Source organism: Sciurus carolinensis, unplaced genomic scaffold, assembly GCF_902686445.1.
Source record: "Sciurus carolinensis unplaced genomic scaffold, mSciCar1.2, whole genome shotgun sequence".
In the NCBI taxonomy this organism is placed as follows: Eukaryota; Metazoa; Chordata; class Mammalia; order Rodentia; family Sciuridae; genus Sciurus; species Sciurus carolinensis.
Window position 1 is genome coordinate 70,800 of NW_025920327.1, and position 19,387 is coordinate 90,186.

Genomic DNA, 19,387 nt, shown 5'->3' on the forward strand with positions numbered 1-19,387 from the left:
TTCAATCTATCAGCCCTGCAACTGTGGATAAAAACCAATATGAAATATCCATTCAATACTATTTTCTTGGCAGTGTAATTGTATTAACTCTTCTTTAAAATGAGAGCCATTTTCACTTTGAATTTGTAAAGGTGTTTCATAATATAAAGTTATTATGTCTAAAGTTCTAATAGTCTTCCTTTGAGTACCATCTGTATATGCACAATATACTAACACCCCAGAATATGTACCTACACACGTACAAATATATCTACATCTTCTAGACATGGGCAGAGGTCCTATATAATCTATTTGCCAAATCTGACCTGGATGAGTTTCTCTACTTAATTCTCCAGTGACAATGGGAGGTACTGACCGAACTTCATCCAATTGGCAAATGCGACATTGCATAACTGTTTTCTTACATTTAGATAATGGAATATACATTCCTCATTCACATGCTCACCTGTACATAGCAGCAGGTCTGGCATGTCCTGACTTTTGATGAACCCATTTAGCCAACTGGATAATTTTATCTTTTTTAGACTGGGAGGTGTTTTCTTCTAAAATGGTTATTTTAGGCAGATTGTCCACCGTTGCATTATACTCACGCTCTGGGGTGTCTCTCCGAGACTGAGCATCTACATGAAACACAGACACATTAGTACATTTAAGTATTTTTAAATACTTTTTTATATTTCTGTTCCCCATAATTGTTTATCCCTTATTTTTTAATTATTTTTATACCATTTAGGTAACTAAGTAGCTAATCCATTTGTTATAGCCCAGGAATCTGTAAACAAATGACATTTCTTTCCCTCTTTATATTGTAAAGCCAGAAAAACTGCATATAATTCAGCATATTGACTACTTTGTCCCTTACCCTGTTTTTCTAATATCTTTTTTTTACCCTATGTAAATTTATGATTATACAAATGGTACACCTTTTCTCCATGTACAAACAGAGAAACAACAGGTATCCCATTTGTTTACAATAAAAAAAATAAAAAAAAATTTAAAAAAACACCAAAAATAAAAGAATACTATATATTGGTTTTAACTATATGTTTTTGCATATATACTAATTCCACATATAATGTGAGGAAATGTCATAGGAACTGTACCATTTTACATTCTTACCAGCAACAAGTAAGTCCCCTAATGTCTCCATACCTTTATAAACACTAGTTATCTGTTTTTCTTTTAGTCATTTTAGTTGATTTGAAACAGTATCTCATTAACTGTGACCTTTATTTGCATTCCTTTAAGGTTAATGATGCTGAATGCTTTTTATGTCCTTACTGACCATAACACATTCCCAGCCCTTACCACCACCATTTATTGGGTATTGAACTCAGGGTCACTCCACCACTGAGTCAGCCCTATTTTGTATTTTATTTTGAGACAAGGTCTCACCAAGTTGCGTAGTGCCTCATTTTTACTGAGGCTGGCTTTGAACTCTTGATCAACCTCCTGAGCTCCTGGGATTACAGATGTGGGCCACTCTGCCCAGACACCAGTCCCTTTTTTTCTGTTTTATTTTGAGGCAGGGTCACACTAAGTCTTTTGAGACAGGGCCTCATAAAGTTGCTCAGGTTGTTCTCAAACTTGCAATCTTCCTGCTTTAGCCTCCCAAATTGATGTGATCACAGGCATGTACCACCATGCAGAGCTGTATATCTTTTCTGAAGAAGCTTGACATCTAGTTTGGCCAAGTGTTGTAAAACCCAGATACGATGAGACCAGGCATTATAATTGATTGGATATCTCCCTGCCTCTTCACCACAGACTTCCAGCTGTTCTTGTATTAGTCACTATGTCTTCTCTGCAGGAATTGTTCCCAAGTTTCCTTTGGTCACAAAGGAAGGCAAGGAAGTTTTCTGAATTAGGTGCTGTAGCACCCATGGCCTGTGAATCCATGTTTCTGGACTCTTTGGAAACTTAGTTAAGGCCAGTTTTTCTCAATGTAAGTCCTTAAGTGGATTTACAGTGCCAGAGAGGATCAGCTCTTTCCTCACATTCCATGCGTGGTAAAGTCTGGGTTTAAAAGCAGCAGAGTACACGTGACATCTATCAATTCATCTTTGTTCAACCACTGCTTTCTTGTTCTGTACAAAAGAAGCTTATTGTGGATGTATGGTAAAAGGAACTTGACGCACCAGCTCTCCTCACCAAGTTTGTTTTCAACCAGGACTATGGGACTCTGGTTATACCTTGCTTCAGGGCAAGGGATCAGACCAATTTCATCTATATTCGGGTTCCTCCTGAAGGCGCTGGTGATGTCCTTCACCACCCACTGCACCAGCACCGCCACCTCCTCGCTCATCTCGGCCATGTTGGCTGCGGCCATGGCGGCTGGAAGCATGCCTCTCTAATATCTTTCTATTAGATGGGTTAAAAGCTGTGGCGCTCCAATAACATTCATTTCCTGTGTATTTGGCTGATTCATCTGTAAACCATGCATGTTCTTGTTGCGTAGGTGTTAATTTATTATATCCATTGTTATATTTAACAGGAGATTGTTTTACAAGTTTTTTTACTTGATACTTCAGGTAATTGTGCATCAGGCAAATTTGCTATAAGTTTATGTAATTGTAATATACCTGCAGGTCTTGCTTTGGCTCTATTTTGTATGTTCCATTTCCATTTTATAATGTTTGACTCCTGAGCATGTTCAATTTTATGAGATATAGGGTTACTTATTATCCAAGTCATGATAGGAATATGACATCATATAACCACATCATGATTTATTGTTAAATGCTCAGTATCCACCAATGCCCAATAAACAGCCAATAATTGTTGCTCAAAAGGAGTATATTGTATTCCAGCTTCAGGTAATTTTCTTGACCAGAATCCTAGAAAAACTCTTCTCCTCGGTTGTATTTCCAGAGACTCCAATTTTTATCATCTACTGTTACCATTAATTATAGGGGCCCTTCCTGCACTGACCAAAGATCCATAGCTGTTTGAATAACAGTCTTAGCTGCCTGAAATGCAAGCTCATGTTTATTACCTCAATCAAATTCATACTTTTTCCATGTTACTTTATATAATGGATGGAGTATTTGTCCTAAATGAGGGATACAATTTCTCCAAAACCCAAAAAATCTAATAAATTTCTGTGCTTCTTTTTTATTTGATGGAGTTGGAAAATTTAGTATTTTTTGACAAGCTTTGGGTAATAGTGAGTGATGTACCATTTTTTAAATAATTCCTAAAAATTTAACAGTTTGTGAAGGATTCTGAATTTTATCTGGGTTAAATTTCCACCCCCTTTTTTGTAAGTGATCTAATAATTGTTCCAAGTAGATTTGTACTTGTTTTTTATTCTGTCTTGTATTAATATATCATCAATATAGGTGGTTAACAAAATAGAAGAATCCTTAGTAAAGTCATCTAAATGTTCACCTACAATTCTATGTTTATATCCTTGAGGTAAGTGGGTAAAAGTATATTGTCTCCTTTGCCATGTAAAGGCAAAGTATTCCCATTGAGTAGGATCTATAGGGATAGTGAGGAAAGCATTAACTAAATCTAAAACTGCATACCAAGGTTTTCAAGATGGCAGACTAGAGGGTGGCTGCATTTCATGTTGCTCCAGGACTCAGGATTCAAAAGAGGAGATAGAGAGAAACTTGGGACCAACTCAAAGCCACTGGGCGAGTCTTTCCCATTGGGGAGGCATCCCAGATGGGGCGGTAGTCCTGGAACACAGGGAACTTTGTGAAGTAGAGTTGCCCAGTGAAATACCCCTCCCCCACTGGAGCAGTGAACTCGGACAACTGGGATCATCGTAGAGGTGGCTGCTTAGCACAGCACTTGGAATTGGAGCAACCACTGGGGCTCCGGGCAGCTGCCAGAGAAGAAGCTGTGTGGTGAGCTGTTTGGATTCAGAGCGATCACTTCTGAACACCAGGGGCCTTCCCAGGGGAAGAGGAGGAGGAGGAGCATGGCGGGTTGCTTGGACTCGGAGGGACTACACCAGAGCTACAGGTGGTTGCCAGAGGAGGAGGTGCATGGCTAGATGTTTGGACTCAGAGCCACTGCTTCTGAACACCGGGGGCTGCCCAGAGGAAGAGGAAGAGCGTGGCAGGTCACTTGGTCTAGGAGTAACAGAATCCAAGCTCCGGGTGGCTGTTCAGAGCAAAAGGCAAGTGGTGAGTTGTTTGGACTCAAAGTGACCACTCCTGAACACCCAGGGGGCTACGACAAGGAGGAGGAGGAATGGGACAGGTCACTTAGCCTCGGAGTGACTGTCTAGGGCTACGGGTGGTTGGTTGGAGGAGGAGACGTGAAGTGAGTTGCTTGGACTCCTAGTGACCACGTCAGAACACCAGGCAGCCGTCTGGAGGAAGAGGCATGTGGAAGGTCGCTGGGACTCGAAGCGACTGTACAGGGCTCCAGGTGGCTGCTCAGAGGAGGGGCCTCATTGTCAGATGGTTAGGTTCAGAGCAGGGTCCCAGGACCTAGGCGACTTCTGGCTGGAAGCCGCACAGAAACATGCTTAGGGGCAGAGCAAAGGTTCCAGGACTGCGGGCAGATTCTCTGAGGAGAGGCAGCCTAAGGAGACTCGTCTGCACAAGGTGAGTCTCCCAGGCCCAGGAGGTAGGTCCGAGACCCTGGGAACATTGCAGAGGATGGCAGCCCATCCCATGTGGTAGTTGCAGATTGAGGGGAACCTCTAGGAGGGGAACTGACCAGCAAGACTTCCCCACCCTGTGAGTCTTCTCTGCCAGGTGATGTTTTCCCACAAGGAGGGTAAAACCAGAGAGACAGGAACAAAAAGCCTTGCCTCAGCCCACAACCTAGTTCCCCTTTGGATGACCATTGGTCAACAAGTGGAGGCACCTCTGCCCACTCTCAGGGAATATACCCACCTGAAGGTCACCACCCCTAGAGAGGCAGCTTCCTTGTGGAGCACCGCATTATCAACTTCCTCCAAGACTTCAGGCTACTGCAGGATAAGAGGGGATATACTAGCAATCTTCAGGGATATTATAAGTCAATAGAGGAAATCTGCAATATCTTAATGACCCACTGATTCCTGAAAAATATGAGAAAACAAGGGAAGAAAAAGACCCAAACAAATCTAGATGTTACATCAATAAAATCCAACAAGAGCATGGCAGAAAAAATGACAGAAAGGGAGTTCAGAATATACATAATTAAAATGATCGGGGAAGCAAACGATCAGATGAAAGAGCAAATGAAGGCAGTGAAGGATCAGATGAAAGAGCAAATGCACGCATTGAATGATCACACCAATTGACAGTTAAAAGAGAAAATACAGGAAGCAAAAGATCATTTCAATAAAGAGTTAGATATATTGATAAAAAACCAAACAGAAATCCTTGAAATGAAGGAAACAATAAACCAAATTAAGAACTCCGTAGAAAGCATAACCAATATGATAGAACACCTGGAAGACAGAAGCTCAGATATTGAAAAAAAAATATTTAACGTTGAAAACAAAGTTGAACAAACAGAGTAGATGGTAAGAAATCATGAACAGAATCTCCAAGAACTATGGGATATCATAAAAAGGCCACATTTAAGAATTATTGAGATTGAGGAAGGCTTAGAGAAACAAACCAAAGGAATGAACCATCTACTCAATGAAATAATATCACAAAATTTCCCAAATATGAAGAAATAAATGGAAAATCAAGTTCAAGAGGCTTATAGGACTCCAAATACAAAAAATTACAACAGACCCACACCAAGGCACATTATAATGAAAATACCTAACATACAAAATAAAGACAGAATTTTAAAGGCTGTGAGAGAAAAGAACCAAATTACATTCAGGGGGAAACCAATATGGATATCAGCAGATTTTTTAATCCAGGCCCTAAAAGCTAGAAGGGCCTTGAACAACATTTTTCAAGCCCTGAATGAAAATGGATGCCAACCAAGAATCTTATAACCAGCAAAACTTACCTTCAAATTTGACGATGAAATAAAATCATTCCATGATAAATAAAAGCTAAAGGAATTTACAGAAAGGAAGCCAGCATTACAGAACATTCTCAGCAAAATATTTCATGAGGAAGAGATAAAAAACAAAGAAGCAAATCAGCAAAGGGAGGAATTATCCTAAAGGAACTGTCAAATAAAGGAGGAACCAAGATGTGTCAAAAATTTTAAATATGAACCAAATGACTGGGAATACAAATCATATCTCAATAATAACCCTGAATGTTAATGGCCTGAATTCATCAATCAAAAGACATAGACTGGCAGATTGGATTAAAAAGAAAGATCCAACAATATGTTGCCTGCAAGAGATTCACCTCATAGAAAGAGATACCCATAGACTAAAGGTGAAAGGATGGGGAAAAACATACCATGCACATGGGCTCAGCAAAATGCTGGAGTATCCATCCTCATTTCAGATAATGTGGGCATCAAGCCAATGTTAGTTAGAAGGGATAAAGAAGAACATTTCATACTGCTTAAGGGAAGCATAAATCAGCAAGATATAACAATCATAAACATCTATGCCCCAAACAGTGGCTGATCCATGTATGTTAAACAAATCCTTCTCAATTTTAGAAACCAAATAGACCATAACACAATAATACTAGGTGATTTTAACATGCCTCTTTCACCACTGGACAGATCTTACAAACAAAAATTGAACAAAGAAACCATAGATCTCAATAACACAATCAATAATTTAGACTTAACAGACATTTATAGAATATACCATCCAACCAAGAACGAATACACTTTCTTCTCAGCAGCACATGGATCCTTCTCTAAAATAGACCATATATTATGCCACAAAGCTAATGTCAGCAAATACAAGAAGATAGAGACACTACCTTGTATTCTATCAGATCATAATGGATTGAAGTTACAAATTAATGAAAGAGTAAAAAACAGAAACTACTCCAACACCTGGAGATTAAACAATATGCTACTATATGATGAATGGATAACAAGATATTAGGAAGGAACTTAAAAAATCTTAGAGGTAAATGAGAACAGAGAAACATCATATCAAAATCTCTGGGACACTATGAAACCGGTACTTAGAGGAAGATTTATTTCATGGAGCGCATTTAATAAAAGAAGTAAAACTCACAAAATAAATGAAGTCATCAAAAGCCTTCCAACAAAGTAAAGTCCAGGACCAGATGGGTTCTCAGCCGAGTTCTACAAAACTTTTAAAGGAGAACTCATTCCAATACTTCTCAAAGTATTCCAGAAAATAGAAGAGGAGGGAACTCTCCCAAACTCATTCTCCGGAGTCAATATTACCCTGATACCTAAACCAGGCAGAGACACATTGAGGAAAGAAAATTTCAGACCACTATCCTTAATGAACATCAATGCAAAAATTCTAAACAAAATTTTAGCAAATTGCATACAAAAACATATTGAAAAGATACTGCACCATGGTCAAGTGGGTTTCATCCCAGGGATGCAAGGTTGGTTCAACATCAGGAAGTCAATAAATATAATTCACCATATCAATAGACTTAAAGTCAAGAATCACATGATTAATTCGATAGATGCAGAAAAGCATTTGGTAAAATACAGCACCCCTTCATGCTCAAACACTAGAAAAATAGGGATAGTGGGGACATTCCTTAACATTGTAAAGGCCATCTATGCTAAGCCCATGGCTAATATCACTCTAAATGTTGAAAAACTGAAAGCATTGCCCCTAAAACCTGGAACAAGGCAGGGATGCCCTCTTTCACCACTTCTTTTCAATATCGTCCTTGAAACTCTAGTCAGAGCAATTAGACAGACCAAAGAAATTAAAGGGATACAAATAGGAAAAGAAGAAATCAAAGTATCCATATTTGCTCATGATATGATTATATACTTAGAGGAAGCAGGAAATTCCACCAGAAAACTTTTAGATCTCATAAGTGAATTCAGTAAAGTAGTGGGATATAAGATCAATGCACATAAATCTATGGCATTTTTATACATAAGTGATGAATCTTCAGAAAGAGAAATTAGGAAAACTACCCCATTTACAATAGCATCGAAAAAAATAAAATAGTTGGGAATCAATCTCACAAAAGAGGTGAAAGACCTCTACAATGAGAACTACAGAACAGTAAAGAAAGTAATTAAAGAAAACCTTAGAAGATGGAAAGATCTCCCATGTTCTTGGATAAGAAGAATTAATTTTTTCAAAATGGCCCTACTACCAAAAGTGCTATACAGATTCAATGCAATTCCAATTAAAATCCCAATGATGAACCTTACAGAAATAGAGCAAGCAATTATGTAATTCATCTGGAAGAATAAAAAGCCCAGAATAGCTAAAGCAATCCTTGGCAGAAAGAGCGAAGCAGGGGGTATCGCAATACCAGATCTTCAACTCTACTACAAAGCAATAGTAACAAAAATGGTATGGTATTGTCACCAAAATAGAAAGGTGGATCAATGGTACAGAATAGAGGACACGGACACAAACCCAAATAAATATAATTTTCTCATACTAGACAAAGGTGCCAAAAATATGCAATGGAGAAAAGATAGCCTCTTCAACAAATGGTGCTGGGAAAACTGGAAAACTATATGCAATAGAATGAAACTAAACCCCTATCTCTCACCCTACACAAAACTCAACTCAAAATGGATCAAGGACCTCGGAATCAGACCAGAGACCTTGCATCTTATAGAAGAAAAAGTAGGTCCAGAGCTTCAACATGTCGGCTTAGGACCAGACTTCCTCAACAGGACTCCCATAGCACAAGAAATAAAAGAAAGAATTAATAACTGGGATAGATTCAAACTAAAAAGCTTTCTCTCATCAAAGGAAACTATCAGCAATGCAAATAAAGAGCCTACAGAGTGGGAGAAAATCTTTGCCAATCATACTTCAGATAGAGCGCTAATCTCCAGAATCTATAAAGAACTCAAAAAACTCTACACCAAGAATGTAAATAATCCAACTGACAAATGGGCTAAGGAAATGAATAGACACTTCACAAAAGAAGATATACAAGCAATCAACAAACATATGGAAAAATGTTCAACATCTCTAGTAATAAGAGAAATGCAAATCAAAACCACTCTAAGATTCCATCTCACCCCAATTAGAATGGCAATTATCAAGAATACAAGCAACAACAGGTGTTGGCCAGGATGTGGGGAGAAAGGTACACTCTTACATTGCTGGTGGGGCTGCAAATTAGTGCAGCCACTCTGGAAAGCAGTGTGGTGATTCCTTAGAAAACTTGGAATGGAAACACCATTTGACCCAGCTATCCCACTCCTTGGCCTATACCCAAAGGACTTAAAATCAGCATATTACAGAGATACAGCCACATCAATGTTCATAGCTGCTCAGTTCACAATAGCCAGATTGTGGAACCAACCTAGATGTCCTTCAATTGATGAATGGATAAAGAAAATGTGGTATATATATACAATGGAATATTACTGAGACATAAAGAACGATAAAATTATGGCATTTGCAGGCAAATGGATGAAACTGGAAAATATCATGCTAAGTGAGATAAGTGAATCTCAAAAAACCAAAGGAAGAATGATATCGCTAATAAATGGATGATGACACATAATGGGGGGTGGGAAGGGTTAGTGTTGGGGTTGGAGTTGGGTTTAGGGAGGGGGGCAGGAATGGAGGAAGGAAGGACTGTATAGATGGAGGGGAAGGGTGGGAGGGGAGGGGGGGAAGGGAAAAAATGGCAGAATGAATCAAACAACATTACCCTATGTAAATTTATGATTACACAAATGGTATGCCTTTACACCATGTACAGACAGAGAAAAAACATGTATCTCATTTGTTTACAAAAAAATAATAATAAAGCATAAGAGAAAAAGAAAAAATAAATAAATAAATAAATAAATAAATAAATAAATAAATAAATAAATAAAATTAAAAAAATGAACCAAATGACCAGGAATACAAATCATATCTCAATAATAACCCTGAATGTTAATGGCCTGAATTCATCAATCAAAAGACATAGACTGGCAGATTGGATTAAAAAGAAAGATCCAACAATATGTTGCCTGCAAGAGACTCACCTCATAGAAAGAGATACCCATAGACTAAAGGTGAAAGGATGGGGAAAAACATACCATGCACATGGGCTCAGCAAAATGCTGGATTATCCATCCTCATTTCAGATAATGTGAACTTCAAGCCAAAGTTAGTCAGAAGGGATAACGAAGGACATTTCATACTGCTTAAGGGAAGCATAAATCAGCAAGATATAACAATCATAAACATCTATGTCCCAAACAGTGGCTCATCCATGTATGTCAAACAAATGCTTCTCAATTTTAGAAACCAAATAGACCATAACACAATAATACTAGGTGATTTTAACACACCTCTCTCACCACTGGACAGATCTTCCAAACAAAAATTGAACAAAGAAACCATAGATCTCAATAACACAATCAATAATTTAGACTTAACAAATATTTATAGAATATACCATCCAACCTAGAGTGAATACACTTTCTTCTCAGCAGCACATGAATCCTTCTCTAAAATAGACCATATATTATGCCACAAAGCTAATGTTAGCAAATACAAGAAGATAGAGACACTACCTTGTATTCTATCAGATCATAATGGATTGAAATTAGAAATAAATGAAAGAGTAAAAAACAGAAACTACTCCAACACCTGGAGATTAAATAACATGCTATTATATGATGAATGGATAACATAAGATATTAGGAAGGAACTTAAAAAATTCTTAGAGGTAAATGAGAACAAAGAAACATCATATCAAAATCTCTGGGACACTATGAAAGCAGTACTTAGAGGAAGATTTATTTCATGGAGTGCATTTAATAAAAGAAGTAAAACTCAAAAAATAAATGATCTAACACTACAGCCCAAAACCCTAGAAAAAGAAGAACAGACCAATACCAAAAGTCGTAGAAGACAGGAAATAGTTAAACTGAGAGATGAAATCAAAGAAATGGAAACAAAGACACAATACAAAAAATTACAAAATAAATATTTTGTTCTTTGAACAACTAAACAAAATTGATAAACCTTTAGCCACACTAACAAAGAGAAGATGAGAGAAAACCCAAATCACTAAAATGGGAATGAACAAGGAAATATCACAACAGACACGATTGAAATACAAAACATAATTAGAAGCAATTTTGAAAATCTATACTCCAACAAAATAGAAAATTTTGAGGATATCAACAGGTTTCTAGAGACATATGAATTGCTTAAACTGAACGAGAAGGACATACACAATTTAACTAGACAAATTTCAAGTAATGAAATAGAAGAAGTCATCAAAAGCCTACCAACAAAGAAAAGTCCAGAACCAGATGAGTTCTCAGCCGAGTTCTACAAAACCTTTAAAGAAGAGCTCATTCCAATACTTCTCAAAGTATTCCATAAAATAGAAGAGGAAGGAACCCTCCCAAACTCATTCTCCGGAGTCAATATTACCCTGATACCTAAACCAGGCAGAGACACATTGAGGAAAGAAAATTTCAGACCAATATCCTTAATGAACATCGATGCAAAAATTCTAAACAAAATTTTAGCAAATTGCATACAAAAACATATTGAAAAGATACTGCACCATGGTCAAGTGGGTTTCATCCCAGGGATGCAAGGTTGGTTCAACATCAGGAAGTCAATAAATATAATTCACCATATCAATAGACTTAAAGTCAAAAATCACATGATTATTTCAATAGATGCAGAAAAGCATTTGATAAAATACAGCACCCCTTCATGCTCAAACACTAGAAAAAATAGGGATAGTGGGGACATTCCTTAACATTGTAAAGGTCATCTATGCTATGCCCATGGCTAATATCACTCTAAATGTTGAAAAACTGAAAGCATTCCCTCTAAAAACTGGAACAAGGCAGGGATGCCATCTTTCACCACTTCTTTTCCATATCATCCTTGAAACTCTAGCCAGATCAATTAGACAGACCAAAGAAATTGAAGGGATATGAAGAACTCAGACAATACCTATGTGCTGATGATATGATTATATACTAAGAGTAACCAGGAAATTCCACCAGAAAACTTTTAGAACTCATAAGTGAATTCAGTAAAGTAGTGGAATATAAGATCAATGCACATAAATCTAATGCTTTTTATACATAAGTGATGAATCTTCAGAAAGAGAAATTAGTAAAACTACCCCATTCGCAATAACATAGAAAAAAATAAAATAATTGGGAATCAATCTCACAAAAGAGGTGAAAGAACTCTTCACTGAGAATTACAGAACACTAAAGAAAGAAATTAAAGAAAACCTTAGAAGATGGAAAGATCTCCCATGTTCTTGGATAGGAAGAATTAATATTGTCAAAATAGCCATACTACCAAAAGAGCTATACAGATTCAATGCAATTCCAATTAAAATCCCAATGATGTACCTTACAGAAATAGAGCAAGCAATCATGAAATTCATCTGGAAGAATAAGAAACCCAGAATAGCTAAAGCAATCCTTGACAGAAAGAGTGAAGCAGGGGGTATCGCAATACCAGATCTTCAACTCTACTACAAAGTGATAGTAACAAAAACGGCATGGTATTGGTACCAAAATAGGTAAATAAATGGTACAGAATAGAGGACATGGACACAAACCCAAATAAATACAATTTTGTCATACTCGACAATGGATCCAAAAATATGCAATGGAGAAAAGATAGCCTCTTCATCAAATGGTGCTGGGAGAATTGGAAATCCATATGCAACAGAATGAAACTAAACCCATAACTCTCACCATACACGAAAGTAAACTCAAAATGGAATAAGGCCCTTGGAATCAGACCAGAGACCTTGCATCTTATAGAAGAAAAAGTAGGTCCAGAAATTCCACATATTGACTTAGGACCAGTGTTCCTCAACAGGACTCCCATAGCAGAAGAAATAAAAGCAAGAGTGAATAACTGGGATAGATTCAAACTAAAAATATTTCTCTCATCAAAGGAAACTATCAGCAATGCGAAGAAAGAGCCTACAGAGTGGGAGAAAATCTTTGCCAATCATACTTCAGATAGAGAACTATTCTCCAGAATCTATAAAGAGCTCCAAAAATTCTACACCAAGAATGCAAATAATCCAATCAACAAATGGCCTAAGGAAATGAATAGACACTTCACAAAAGAAGATCTACAAGCAATCAACAAACATATGGAAAAATTCTCAACATCTCTAGTAATAAGAGAAATGCAAATGAAAACCACCCTAAGATTCCATCTCACCCCAATTAGAATGGCGATTATCAAGAATACAAGCAACAACAGGTGTTGGCGAGGATGTGGGGAGAAAGGTACACTCATACATTGCTGGTGGGGCTGCAAATTAGTGCAGCCACTCTGGAAAGCAGTGTGGAGACTCCTTAGAAAACTTGGAATGGAACCACCATTTGACCCAGCTTTCCCACTCCTTGGCCTATACCCAAAGGACTTAAAATCAGCATATTACAGAGATACAGCCACATCAATGTTCATAGCTGCTCAGTTCACAATAGCCAGACTGTGGAACCAATCTAGATGTCCTTCAATTGATGAATGGATAAAGAAACTGTGGTATATAAATACAATGGAATATTACTCAGCCATAAAGAATGATAAAATTATGGCATTTGCAGGCAAATGGATGAAACTGGAGAATATCACGCTAAGTGAGATAAGCCAATCTCAAAAAATGAAAGGACGAATGATATCACTAATAAGTGGATGATGACACATAATGGGGGTTGGGAGGGGTTAGAGTTATGGTTTGGGAGGGGGGCAAGAATGGAGGAAGGAAGGACTGTATAGAGGGAAAAGAGGGGTAGGAGGAGTCAGGGGGAAGGGAAAAATAACAGAATGAATCAAACTACATTACCCTATGTAAATTTATGATTATACAAATGGTATGCCTTTACACCATGTACAAACAGAGAAACATCATGTATCCCATTTGTTTACAATAAAAAAAAAAAAAAAGCCTGCATACCACGTAGTTCCATACCTGGTAAGGTTGTGATTGTATAAGTTCTATGAAGTTAATGGTATCTGGAACAGCAGCTTTAAAGGAGGAGTTACTTTATTTAACTCTCTATAATCCACAGTTATCCTTCAAGTTCCATCAGATTTGCACACTGCCCAAATAGGATTATTCCATTCTGTAGTTATCGGTATTATTACCCCAGTCTGAACATATTTTTGTATATAATCCCCAATTTCTTTATGGTCCCCTGGAATATGATATTGTTTACATGTATTCATTTTAGTAGGTTCAGGAAGTTGTAATGGAGACATCTGTACCTTACCCACTATAACAGCAGAAGAGTTTACTTTAAGTATTATTCTAATAGCAAAGTTGTATATTTCATCTGTCAATTTTAATGGCATTCTTTGAAGTATATCTGTTCCAATTACATATTCAGGGATGGGGACTACTACAATAGAATATTTTTGTTTAGCTAATTTTCCAATACTTATGCATACTTTAGTTTGTTTGGCATGAATTTCTGTTCCTCCCAATCCTTATATTGTTATGGGGGTCCCTTTAAATTTATTAGGGTTTCCAATGATTAAGGAGGCCTCTGCTCCAGTATCCACCAGAGCATTGGCATGGGTAGGGATCCATTTTTCAAAAAAATTATTATAGGAACATGAGGTCTATAATCTTTTCAAACTATGTTTTTCCTGGATACTGGAGGTTGGCCCAATCTCTATTCCAGTTTGTGCAATTCTGCAAAGGGGTTCAGTCCTGAATCTGAGAGGAAAGTGTTAATTTTTTGATCAAGAATAGAATCATTTTCTTTCTTTACCTCTACTTGATTAAACTAGTTTACTCTGTCCTTGTACATCTGTCACATATCCTTTGTTGGTATTCCATCTAACTTTTTAGGTTTAACTCCTACTTTTAATAATGCTTGATACATCTCTTTCCTAGAAGCACAGTTACCTCCATTATTCTTTGAATCATTTCTTACAGGATCTTTTTGCTTTGGTGAATTCTGTTCCCCCATATCTCATAACTCAGCCACTTTTTCCAGAATCTGTTCAATAGGGTTGCCCATTTCAGCAAAAAGTAAAGTCATGATCAAATTTTTATAAGCAGGGGAAGCAGTCCTAACCACAGCATTATGCTGTGGGGCAGTTAAAGATCCAGCCGAATACTGATCAGCAGCTCCCATTATAGTAGTTGTCTTCATTGTTTCTCCCTTCAATATAAAAATTCCATCTCTCAAGGTGTACCATGGTTTAATTTCAGTGGGTCAGGAAGAATTAGAGGGATATTGTCCAATACATCCTCTAGCTGCTAAAGCTAATAAGGAGGTCATATCCTGAGTATACTGGTGATCACTTATTGCCGTTTGGACAAATGAATCAGTAGATAGTTATAAATTTTAAAAATCTTGTTGACCAATTTGAATACTACCAGCACTAGCATCAGTTATTCTAATTATCCAGTCCAGCAATTTCTCATTAGACCTCTGGGTAAAGTTTGTTAAGATATCATTTATTTCTTGCTGTGTAAAGTCCTCATGTACAATATAAAATTCTCACCTCCCATTGGACTGCACTTTTTCATGTCTCCTAGTTAAAGGTTTTGCTTGCAAAACTGGATGATATTTCTGCTCATCATCTTTATGAATCTCATCATCCAAAGTATACCAGTTCACATCATCATCATCCTCAGTATCATGCAAAATGTCCCCATCCCATGTATCAGGATCCCAATCAGCCTTAGCAGTAGCAATTAGGGCATATACTTTCTTCACATTTACCTTACCCTTATGTATTTTATATTTATATTTAGTATATCATACTGTAGCCTTCTCAGCTACATTCTGATAATTTCGAGCCTGACCTCCCAAAATGAAATTCTGACATTGCAGCAAAATCATTTTACTTTGTAATTCAGTGAGCTCCTTTTCCTTAGCTAGATTTTCCCACAGTAAATCTTGTGTCTGCAAGCACTTTTTCTGACAGGTAGACAACAGAACTCATTCTTAATGAGGAATAGCAGTAAATTTTTTGCCTTTATCTACCAGCACAGTCTGTAAAATCTCAATCACTTGAGGGGGATCAGCCATTTGTAATTTAACATCCCAATGTTCTCCCAATCCAGTCCCTATGGCCCATTCCAGAGCCAATGAGCTAAACTGAGCATCTTCCCATCCAGCAATATCACATATGACACATCTAACCGGTCCTTTTTCTTAAACAGTGGCATTGCTTTGGCACCCCAGTGGATCCTGCTGACTATGCCAATTTGTCTAGGAATGTATTTCCCGTGGTGTGCACAGACTTATAATTTATATGGGCCAATCTGCTGAATGTATCAGCACAAGCTGTATAGGAAAAGATAGCATTTACTAAGACATAAAGAATATACAAAAGGAGAACCATCCCAGGTAGCATACCAACTCAGACCTGGAGAGATATCATGGGCATTTTGCAGCATACATAACCAAAGAAAGCAGTTTTGACACCGTTGAGTTCTTCTTATCTCTCTTATATACACTGGAGTAAACATAAAGAAATTGTCTGGAGCCACTGGGCTCAGTGCCATCAGTATGTTTGATCTCCAGACCTGGATCTGGCCAGGAGCCAGGCCTTGAGAGCAGAAAACAGATGTCTTTAAGTTTGTTTTCTTTTTTTAATGTTTCTAGTCATAGAACTTATCAGTCCTTGAACAGGGGCACTGCCTAGACCACTAAGTTTCTCATGCAAGTTGTTAACTACTTACCCTGATTTCACTTTTTGAAAGCACTCTTAAACAAGACTCCATTTTTCTCTACAGAGCAGAAGAGTCTCTGTTTGCCATGGGAATTGTGATGTAATGGTGCTGTCAGACATTTTCTCTGTGACCTCATGAAAAATCTGCAGTGTGCATTCCAGGTCACAAGAGCCACTCCTCAAACTCCATGTTGCCCAAGCTTGGAAAAGCTCTCTGGAGAGAGAAACCAACTGTTCTCCAACAGGAGCCTGGAATCCCCTAGTCATTCACACCTGACCAGCTGGATGCCTGCCACTTCCACCTGGATTACAAGAGATCTCACATTTTTGCTCTCAAGTCACAGGAGCACTGGTAACCAAGTGAGGCATTGTCTTCAGTGGAACTGGTGCAACTGAATCATTGAGAGATCAAGGATATGAATTTCAGCCCTTATTTCACTGTAACAAATCTTGAGAGTAAAACCTACAAACATACCAAAATCAAGATTGAAATTAGATGAGGAATATTTCCTTTCTATCAGCAAATACGGGTCCTGGGAACCAAGACTCTGAGAGCCATCACCACTTGCCTCTGCCTGTTTATATTTCCTGACATCATCTGGCTAAGTTGATGAGGCAATCCCTCATTGAAGGAAACTGGCTTTGCCCAGAGGAACATGTTTCTCTACCTCACCCATACCTGAGATGTTAGGGAAGATCCACAACCAGCACTGGCTTATGCATTTTGCACAGCATTCTGCTGGTTAGAATTTTCCAAGTAAAATGCCAAAAAGAAAAGTAAGTAAAAGAAATCAAGGAAGGTGTCAGTAGATTGTGAATGTAATGGCTGTGGAGGCAATGGGGAATGATCGCCAAAATCTCCTTTCATACTATCAAGCTGAGCATATTCTAATACCCACATAGTCCTGCTTCTCCTTGTGCCCTGTCCCCCATGGATCACTGATATAATTTTCTACTCAGGGATCAGCTACAACCAGTATCCTCCTTAAGTAAAGACAGGATAATTTTTCCCTCATGACAAACATTTAAACTGTGGTTCTTAACATGCAAAAATGGTTATTTGGAAGATTGTTGTGAAAAGGAAAATTAAGATTTCCTTAGTCATTGATTGGCTTTGTTAAGGGATGATTATCTGCATAGAACTTCACAGACACAGAACCTGAGGGGATCAAGTCAAGTACCTTAAAGGAACAATCCCTGTGCTAATGATATAGCCCATCTAGTAGGGTGCTTGCTTTGCAAATGGAAAGATTGAGGTTCAAATCCCCAGCACCATGGATTAAAAAAAATAAAAAATAAAAAAAACAAGAAAACACACTTCTTTTTTTTTTATTGTAAACAAATGGGATACATGTTGTTTCTCTGTCTGTACATGGCGTAAAGGCATACCATTTGTGTAATCATAAATTTACATAGGGTAATGTTGTTTGATTCATTCTGCCATTTTTCCCTTCCCCCCTCCTTCCACCCCTCCCCTCCATCTATGCAGTCCTTTCTTCCTCCATTCCTGCCCCCCTCCCTAAACCCAACTCCAACCCCAACACTAACCCTTCCCACCCCCCATTATGTGTCATCATCCACTTATTAGCGATATCATTCTTCCTTTGGTTTTTTGAGATTGGCTTATCTCACTTAGCATGATATTCTCCAGTTTCATCCATTTACCTGCAAATGCCATAATTTTATCATTCTTTATGGCTGAGTAATATTCCATTGTATATATATACCACATTTTCTTTATCCATTCATCAATTGAAGGACATCTAGGTTGGTTCCACAATCTGGCTATTGTGAACTGAGCAGCTATGAACATTGATGTGGCTGTATCTCTGTAATATGCTGATTTTAAGTCCTTTGGGTATAGGCCAAGGAGTGGGAAAGCTGGGTCAAATGGTGGTTCCTTTCCAAGTTTTCTAAGGAATCTCCACACTGCTTTCCAGAGTGGCTGCACTAATTTGCTTCTGAGAGAGCCAACCTTCCATCACACTAACCATTTATTCATTGTAATCAACACAATTTAAGAACTACGAGTTTCACCTGCAAGCAATTTTCATTGACACCTTTCAGCCAGGAGGTGCCCTTGAAGGGAGCACTGCATCCCCATTCACCTGCATTTCATAAGAGGATGTGTTCACTCACATCTTTCAAATCACATGAGTTCAGAAGTTATTTCTCACTCATGAGTATGCTATGCCCATCTTTTTCCAGCAAATTCTCCTGATAGGTAATGTGCACAAGTTTGCAGTGGCAGGAAATTCAAAATCACACCTACTGGCTCTTGTTAGTTCAGAGGCTTTTTGGAAAAAATCCCAGACTGCCAATGAAGAATACTTCCACACCAGAGGAATTTCCATGTGAACAACAAGGTCAACTGGAAAACCAACATGTGAAGACAAAAGACAACCAAACTTAGCCCTGATATTTTTAGTAAGATTTACTGTGCATTGGCTTGAATATGGCTTGATAAAAAATAGTGGGGTTTGGGGTTGAATCCCCAGTAGTTACAGCTGAGTGCGTTCAGGAGAAATGGGGGGAATTTAACACCTACTATCCCATTATTACTGGAGTTCCAGTATCAAAAGGAACAGAGAACTTGTGAAAAATCCTGTTAATTTTGATGAATGTCATCAATAGATGCACTGTAGATGTGGAAAAAATATATATTGTTCTCATGTTTATCACAGATCTGGGAATTTTTGGAATGTACTTTGTAGA

The 19,387-nt window shown here is 37.9% G+C and overlaps 1 pseudogene; it reads right to left on the reverse strand.

Annotated features, from left to right (window-relative positions):
* Positions 1 to 445: 445 nt before the first annotated feature.
* On the reverse strand, positions 446 to 2,314 carry LOC124975604 (protein prenyltransferase alpha subunit repeat-containing protein 1-like; annotated as a pseudogene).
* Between the last annotated feature and the right edge of the window lie 17,073 nt (positions 2,315 to 19,387).